General features: G+C 50.5%; 1 long non-coding RNA gene across 1 annotated transcript; it reads left to right on the top strand.

The window, feature by feature from the left end:
* Positions 1-1,263: 1,263 nt before the first annotated feature.
* Positions 1,264-6,142, top strand: LOC119089170. The gene is made up of 3 exons (XR_005093042.1): positions 1,264-1,485; positions 2,955-3,189; positions 4,542-6,142. It is a non-coding gene; the product is annotated as an uncharacterized LOC119089170 (long non-coding RNA).
* Positions 6,143-8,466: the final 2,324 nt, after the last annotated feature.

Here is an 8,466-nt window from a genome sequence, read left to right as displayed (position 1 = left end):
TCCTCCTGAGATTTCAGCCATCATAGAATCCGCTTTTTCTTAGCTGTATTTAATTTGCTGGCTAGACTCCTTGTCCCAATCGCCTCCAGTCTCGGAGCCAGAACAGCCCTTAATGAAACACTCACCACCTAGCAAAATACCTACTGTGTGCTCCTCTCTTGGCACGGAGTTCAACCACTCATGGAAGCACAACTAAATGGCATTGACTCATTGTCCCCGTGTGGCGTTCTGGAAGAGCTTGAAAAAAATGTGTGTGTGGGGGAGAGAGAAAGAGAGACTGTGTGTCCCCGCTCATGTTGTAGCGCACGTACAGCAGTTGTAAGACCTTGCACCTTGCAGGAGTTCATGCTCTCCCCCCACCGTGTGGGTCCTAGGGATCCAACATTAGTCATCGATCTTAGCAACAAGTTCCTTTATCTTCCCAGCCAGTCCACCACATTTTTTTTTTTGAAAGAAATTCTCTCTCCAAACCTGGGAAGACGAAAGCAAATATCTATTGACCCAATGATTGGCACCTGAACAGGACAGTGCCCAGGTTCTTGTCTCAGTGTTGTACATGTGTTTCCAACAGCAAGATGTTTTACTGCATATACAATAGGGAGTAACATCTAAAATATTTCACAACTAGTGAGGCATGGACACCAACCCACAGGATGGGTGCCCTCATAGAGCTGAGTGAGGTCATGCACTACCTGCTGGGTTCCTTCACTGAGGGATCCTGGGACAATTCAAACTGCGTCTCCGGGAAAGACCAAAATGTCCAGGGGAACAAAGACTACTTGAGCACCTCATGGGGATACATAGCCACATCACAGGACTCTGGCTGATCCATGCCTGTACCTGGAGCTTCCTGGGCTCACCATGACAAACCAGAGATGGAATCTCACCTACAGAAGATGTCCGCTCTATCCTCAAAGAGGACCGTGAGTCAGGGACTACGGGCATGGTTTGTCAAAGTGAGGTCACTAAGACACATTCGTACATCAACTAAGTGGCCTATACCACTGTAGTATCCAAAGCTTGGGACCTGGTGCTCCATCGCTAGCCACACACGGAAGCATCAAGCGTCTGATCATTAGAAGCATCGGGTCCCTAGTTGGCCAGCAGCACACCACACCTCCACAGAACTGGGAGGGGCCGAAAATGAATACTCTTTCCCAGCCCAGGACTGGTTGAGGTTCTGGTACTATAAGGCATGACCTCAGGTCACATTCCAGACTCCTCCCCTTTGTAACCCTTGTGTTCTCTTGGAGCCAGCAGAGAATCCCAGGGAAGCTGGCTCCCAGCCATTCACCCAGCACAGCAGCAGGGACCCCAGACATAGTTTCCAGCTGCGGGAGTCTTTAGAAGGGACAGGCCTCATGTGACTCTCTCCACTTGCCATCAAGCAGCTGTGGTACAAAGACGTCACTTCTCTGAGCTCACTCTCCTCATCTACAATATAACTGGGGATATCACACCTGATCTTTCAGACCTAGTGCACAGGTAGGGGCGTGTGTGTGCATGTCTGTCTGTCTGTCTGTCTGTCTCTCTCTCTCTCTCTCTGTGTGTGTGTGTGTGTGTGTGTGTGTGTGTGTGTGTGTGTGTGTGTGTGTAGGCATATGTGTGTTCGTTCATGTATCAGGTGCATGTACAGTGTGTCTGGAGGCCAGATGGTGACATTGGTGTCTTCCTCTATAGTGGTGGTCCTCATCCTCCTAACGCTGTGATACCTCGTGTTGTGGGGACCCCCAGCCATAAAATTATTTTCATTGTTACTTTGTAACTGCAATTTTGCTACTGTTATGAATCATTCTGTAAATATCAGTGTTTTCTAATGGTCTTAGGTGACCCCTGTGAAGAGGTTGTTCAACCCCCAAAGGGGTCACAATCCACATTTTGAGAACCACTGTTCTTTAGGTGCTCCTCTCTCTATCTCTCTCTCTCTGAACCTGGAGTTCACCCAGGTAGGCAGCTTGCCTCAGGGCTCTCCTGTCTCTGCCTCCAGAGCTCTGGAATTACAGGCTGGCCACAATACTCACCTGCCTTTTATGTGAGTGCTGGGAGTCTGGATTCCAGTCCACACACTTGCTTATCAAGCACCATCCACTGAGCCATCTCCACCCTGCTCCAGGATTCAAGACGTTTGCTGTCACTCTTAAAACATGTTCAGGAGCGAGGCTTTGGCTGAGTCCCTAATCACAGGCTCAGACTCCGCCCTGGCCTGCCCTGCAGTCCTTGGCTTCATTTCTTCTCCTTTTGCACTGTGTGTGTGCGCGCGCGCGTGCGTGCGTGCGTGCGTGCGTGTGCGCGCGCGCGCACATACATGTGTGAGAGAATGCAGACTTGTGCTTGTGTGATGTGGAAGACAGACACCCTGTTCTGTGATCCAGGGTCTTTTCATTGACCTGGAGCTGGCCCATTAAGCTAGACTGGCTGGCCACTGAGTCCCAAGGATCTCCCTGTCCGCATCCCAGGGCAGGATTACAAGTGCATGCCACCATGCCCACCTTTTTCCTTTTTTCTTTTCGTGTGGGTTCTGGGGCTCGAACTCAGATCCTTGTGGTTGCACAGCAGGCCCTTCCTCGCCTCAGCCATCTCCCCAGCCTCTTTTGCATTTTGCACGATATAATTTGGGTACCCAGAAGCCTTCCTCCAGGAGAAACATTTGTGCTGGATGATATCAGCCTAATTAAGGGCTCCGTTTTGGGGGCCTGGTTGCTTCCCCTCAGCTCCTAACTCCTGCCAAGCCTTACTGGCCCCAGGGCAGGCCAGCTACCTGCACATGTGGGCTCCGGAGCCCTGGGCACCAGTGTGCCCTGCCCCCGCCATGATTGATATCTTGATTAGGCGCCAGAAGCTGGCGGGCCAGGTGTTACCTCGGCCTGGGCTGGAGGCAGCAAGCTCTACGAGGCCAGCCCTGAAAGGCACAAGCATGTTCTGCGGTAGCAATGAGCCTTTGTTTGCCTTGGCAGCGCCGTGGCCTCCCTGGGGCCGGCCCCATAAAGGGTTTCTGTTCGGGCTGGAGGACTCATTGTCGAAAAATTGTCCCTCAAAAAATTAGCATGGTACGGTGGAGAAAGCAGAGCGCCTGGCGAATGACAGCTGCTGGCCCCGGACGAGGGCCAGAGAGAGGAGTTTTGCAAGGTGCCACATCCGAAAGGCACCTGTCAACCCAGGCCTGGAGTGGCCCAAGGGGTGGCAGGTAAGGTAAGGAGAGGTGGGGAGTGAGAAGTCGGGACCCTGAACCCTTCACACGGGACATCACCCATTCCTGAGGATGTCGGAGGGGGGTTTGAGAAGGGTGCCTCTGTGAGCTGCAGTTGGTGCTGGCTTGGAAGGGGATTGGGTGGCGGTGATGTAAGAGATGGGGGAAGAGGAGAGAGAGAGAGAGAGAGACAGAGAGAGAATCCTAAAGGTTATGTGGTTAATTGAACATCAACAGCCACAGATACAATTATGCCCCTTTTGTGTCTTTCTCCCAGTGTGTTGATGGATAAGTAACTAGATTAAAGGAGCCGGGAGCCTGGGTTGGAAGGGCCAGGCAGTGGGGGGGAGATCCCTTCTGAATGGTGACCCAGGGCTCCCGCAGACCCGGGCAAGAAGGGAAAACAGTCAATTAGAGAGGAGAGAAAAGATGGAGGGAGCTGGGCTTAGCATTTGCATAAAGGCTGGGCTCTGAGGCTGCCACCCTTCGTGAGTGGGGAGAGGCAATGATTCCCAGGGGAGAGAGGCTGGGGTGTTATATTCGGGTGAGACACGTGGTCATTGTTGAACATCTCAACCCAAAGCCTGTGTGTACCCAGTGTGTGTGTGTGTGTGTGTGTGTGTGTGTGTGTGTGTGTGTGTGTGTGTGTGTGTGTCAGGGATAATAGCAACTGGGCCAATATATAGGATGTGCGTGCACATGAGCCTCTCTGTGCACGCGTCTCCACTGATGTGAGTAATCTTACCAGCAAGGTTATTTCCAGTGGCTCGCACCTGCGTGGCTTGTACTGACCTAGCTTCCTTGTTGAGAAACGGGCAGATTTGAGTAGGTGTGTATACCTGAGCATATCTGAGCATGGTTGGACAAGAAGCATGGAGCTGGCTGACTCCATTCCCCCAGCAAGAAACGCTAGCGCCTCAAGATTCCCTCGGGCTCTCACGAGCCTGAACTTAGAACTGGCTCCCCCAGGCTCACTGGACATCTGATTGTCTCCCCAGATCTTCCTGCATCCCCCAGCCTACTGTTTCTGTGGCATCCCTGCCCCAAGACCAGCCACAGCTAAGCTTCTCCTTTCTTTCAAAATTTTCTAACTTTCTTTTGGGGGTGGGGTGGGGAGGGTATGTATGTTTTTTTTAAAAAATCAGGTCTCATGTATCCCCGGGCTGGTCTAAACTCACTATATAGCCAAATATGACCTGAATTTCGTGTGTGGAGGTGGGGGGTGGCATGTGTGTGTCTGTGTAGGTGGGTGTACATGTGCATGCAAGCCTGTGCATGGTGTGCGTGTGTGTGCAGAGGGCAGAGAGTGGTGTTGGATGTCTTTCTCAGTTGTTCTTCGTGTTTCTTGAGGCAGGGTCTCACGCCGAACCCAGAGATCATCGATTCCACCGGGCCGGCAGGCAGTGAGCTCCAGGGAAGCTCCTGTCTTCGCCTTATGCTTGTGAGGCAGGCACTTTTCCAGCTGAATCTGAATCGTCTTCCCGGCCCCCAGAGCCCCCCGCTCCGAACTTCTAATCTGCTGATCTCAACCTCCCCAGGGACGGGATTAGAGGCGGGCGCCACCGTACCTGGTTAATGCCTGGCATGCTCCAACCCTGGACTTGGCGCGTGCTAGACAAGCATCCTACCAACAGAGGGCTATTTTCCCTGGCCCCAGTCCCCTCCTTTCTGAACAAGCAAGGAAAAGACACCAAGGAATCCAGAATCCGAGCCCCCTAAGGTTACACGCTAACCCCTAGCTTTGTGACCCGGACCACGTGACTACCCTGCCAGAGATGATGTCCAGGTCCAAAGTAAAGACTGTTTTAAGGGTTGAGTGAGGTCCTGTGCGAAGGGAGGGGGGGGGAGTCTGCATACCCTGGCCCGCCTGGGACAGTCTCACATGACACCTGTGGTCCCAGCATAATTATCCACGGTGCCCTACACTCGCCGAAGTGTCCCAGTTTGGATGATGAGTTCTATGGCTGTCCCAAATATAAGTGGGGCTGCAAGGAGTGTTTCTTCCCATCTCTGCCTCTTCCCGCTCTGCTGGGCCACTGTCTGCGAAAACCTTCCTCTGTGTGTGTGTGTGTGTGTGTGTGTGTGATGTGGATGTAGTCCTGTGTGTGAGTCGGGCACATGTGTGCCGTGGAGCACATATGAAGGTCTGAGGACTGCCTCTCAGGTGTTACTTCACATCTTCCTCTGTGTCATTTTGTCATGGGGCCACTGGGTACTCCAGGCCTGTGAATTTCTACGGTCTCCTGTCTCTGGTCCTGCCTCGCCTGGCTTTATGGGCGATCTAGGGATCTGAACCCAGGTCCCTATGTTTGCACAACGAGCTGCCTCCCCCGCCCTCTGTGTTATTACTGAGGCATCACTTCAAGGCTCCATCATGCCATGCACTCCTGAGAGGACTTCCTGGGGCCGGTGGGATTCCTTCCTCTCCATTCTTTCCAGTCCTTTTCACAGGACACCTAAACATACAACAGATACTGGATGACTTGGTGCCTGCCCAAGACCAGAGTGGCCCCCCAGATTCTGGGTGCAGGCGACTACTCTCTGCCCACTGGCTTAAAGCAGAAAGCTTCTAGACTTGGGGTCACTCATGGATGTGGGGATCTACTGTGAGACAGTAGTGGAGGGTCACATTTATCCCCTGTTTGTCACAATCAGTTCGGGGTGTGGGCCAGGACTCACTCTGCCCCAGACCCTCAACATCCAGGTTTGATATTTCCATATTGCCCCGACTCACCTTTTCACCTAAGGGCAGACAGTCCCCCTCCATGTCCTGGGCTCTATATAACCAGGGCATGCTGCAGTCCAAGCTGATGACGTAGTTGTCATTCGATGTGGCCAACTGAGTATGTGCATTTGTCTATATTCACACAACTGTAGAGTGAGTGTCAAAAGCATGGCATGGTGGCACATTCCCTTAATCTCAGCACTTGGGATACAGAGGCAGGTGGATCTTGTGAGTTCAAGGCCAGCCTGGTCTAGATAATGAGTTCCAAGACAGCCAGGGCTACATAATAGAGAGACCCTGTCTCAAATTTTAAAAAAAAAAAAAGGAAGGAAAGGAGGAAGAAAGGAAGGGAGGGAGGGAGGCAGGGAGGAAGGAAAAAGGAATCAAAGAATCAAAATAGAAACTTTAAACACAAAATTGTTTTTGAAAGTTCTGTTTAAAGTACACTAGACCCATGTGAAACACTCAGAAAGGTGCCTCAGGGTGGGGCAGGAGATCTTTGTGGCATTTTCTGCCTCACGCCATATAAAGGATAGGATTTTTCTGAAGCTCTTTCTTAAAATAGTACATTGTTGAAAATGCTTTTCTATCAAATTTAAATATTTGAAACTATCCCATTGACAAGAACATGACGTTAAACAAAATTTTAATTAAAGAGTAATAAATGGTTAAAAAAAAAAAAAAAAAGACAGCCTGGCTGGTGAGAAAGCTCAATGGATAAAGACACATTCATAATTCATTCTCATACCTTCATAATAATATTAATTTTAAAAACACACAGAAGAACTCATAAATTGATGATCTTTTGAGGAGATTTAAAAAAGCAAGCAAAAGAAAATCACATGGGAAATATGTGGTTAAACATAGGATAAAGAGAAATGCTGAGCTGGCAAGGCGGCTCCGAGGGCAAAAGAGCTTGCAGCCAAGCCTGACACTCTGCGTTTGGTACCTGAGACACACGAGGAGGAGAGGACCAGCTCCCTTCCCACAACTTGTCCTCTGAGTCCCATGTGTGTGCAACGGCACACACAAACAATAAAAAGGAAAGGAAGAGAAAAGGAAGCCCCTAGAAGCTAGAAGACAGCAGAGCAGAATTCTGGGAGATATTCTACGCGTAGGCAAACTAACCAAGTAGAATTAAGCTGAGAGTTCTGAGGGCGCTTAAAAAGTTACCCTTTCTCAGGAAGCTACTAGGGGAAGTGCTCCCCTAAAATGAAGGAGAAACCAGGAAATATGAGATGGGAAGAGGGAACCAGAAGCTCAAGGAAGAGACATGGTGGGCATTCCCTCGATGAAAGGACATCGAGGCATGAGAAAGTTGTTCCAGACAGAACGGGAAAACTAGGGACAGGAGATCCCCCCATCTGACCATGTCAGTAGACACCTACGGCTTAAAATGACAGTTTGATTATCAGAGCTATTGATTTATTAGGTTTGATTATTAGAGCTAGCCAACAACTGGAAATGGAAGGCAATCGTTAATTTTGGAGAAACGAAAGAGGTGCATGGGACAAAATAATCAGGGCTGGGGAGACGTCTCAGTAAAGAAAAAGCTGGGTGTGGTGGGGTGGGGTGTGTTAGCAATCCCCCCACTGGGGAGGCCAGGATGGGAGGGACCCTGTCTAAGTCAGCTGACTCAGCAAGTTCCGGGTAAAACTGAGAGATCTGTCCCAAGAGAGAGCAACGAAGGAAGACCCCTGAAGTTCATCTCTGGCCTTCACAGGAGTACACACACACACACACACACACACACACACACACACACACACACACACGCACGCGCACACACACACACACACACCACACACACACACACACACACACACACACACACACACACCACACACACCACACACACACACACACATACCACACACACACACACACATACCACACACACACACACACAAACGGACAGTCATAGTATAAGGCCATGCTATGAATATTCGCAAATTTGTAATAATTTAGAAGCTAACTGAAGTTGTTTGTCAGAACTATGCTCCCAGGGAGGAAAAAAACTGGGTGGCGGGGAGGGGTACGGCATCTCGCTGCGTGGTCCAGGCTGGCCTCAGAGTCCTCTGCCTCGGCCTCTAACCGTCTTTGGGGGTTGGTGTTCCACCTCCACCTTCCCATGATTCCTGGGGCTAGACTCAGGCCGTCAAGCGCCTTTCCCCACCCAGCCATCTCCTCAGTAGTTTGGGGAGAGGACAAGGGGTGCTGTGCCCTTGTCTTCTGGGGTGTGACTTAGTCGAGAAAGACAGTGGGGACCCTGGAAATCAGGAGTGGTTGTTTTTGGACTCCGCCTACTGCTGCACTCAGCCAACAGCTTTCTCTGTTCTTCTGAGGTAAAGGACAGCTTGCAGGAGTCACCTTTTCCCTTCTCTCATATGGATCCCGGGGATTGAACTCAGACTCTCAGTCTTAGCAACAAGCGCCCTTAACCCCTAACATGCCAAACTGGTCCTTCATTTTGCTTCGTTTTTAATTCTCCCCCTCCCCCTAGGAAGATTGTTTTTATTTTTTATTTATTTACTTATTTTTCTTTCTCTCTTTC

This window comes from Peromyscus leucopus, chromosome 15 (assembly GCF_004664715.2).
Source record: "Peromyscus leucopus breed LL Stock chromosome 15, UCI_PerLeu_2.1, whole genome shotgun sequence".
NCBI lineage: Eukaryota > Metazoa > Chordata > Mammalia > Rodentia > Cricetidae > Peromyscus > Peromyscus leucopus.
The sequence above is the reverse complement of the archived record's forward strand: the minus strand, read 5'-3'. Positions and strand labels throughout refer to the sequence as shown.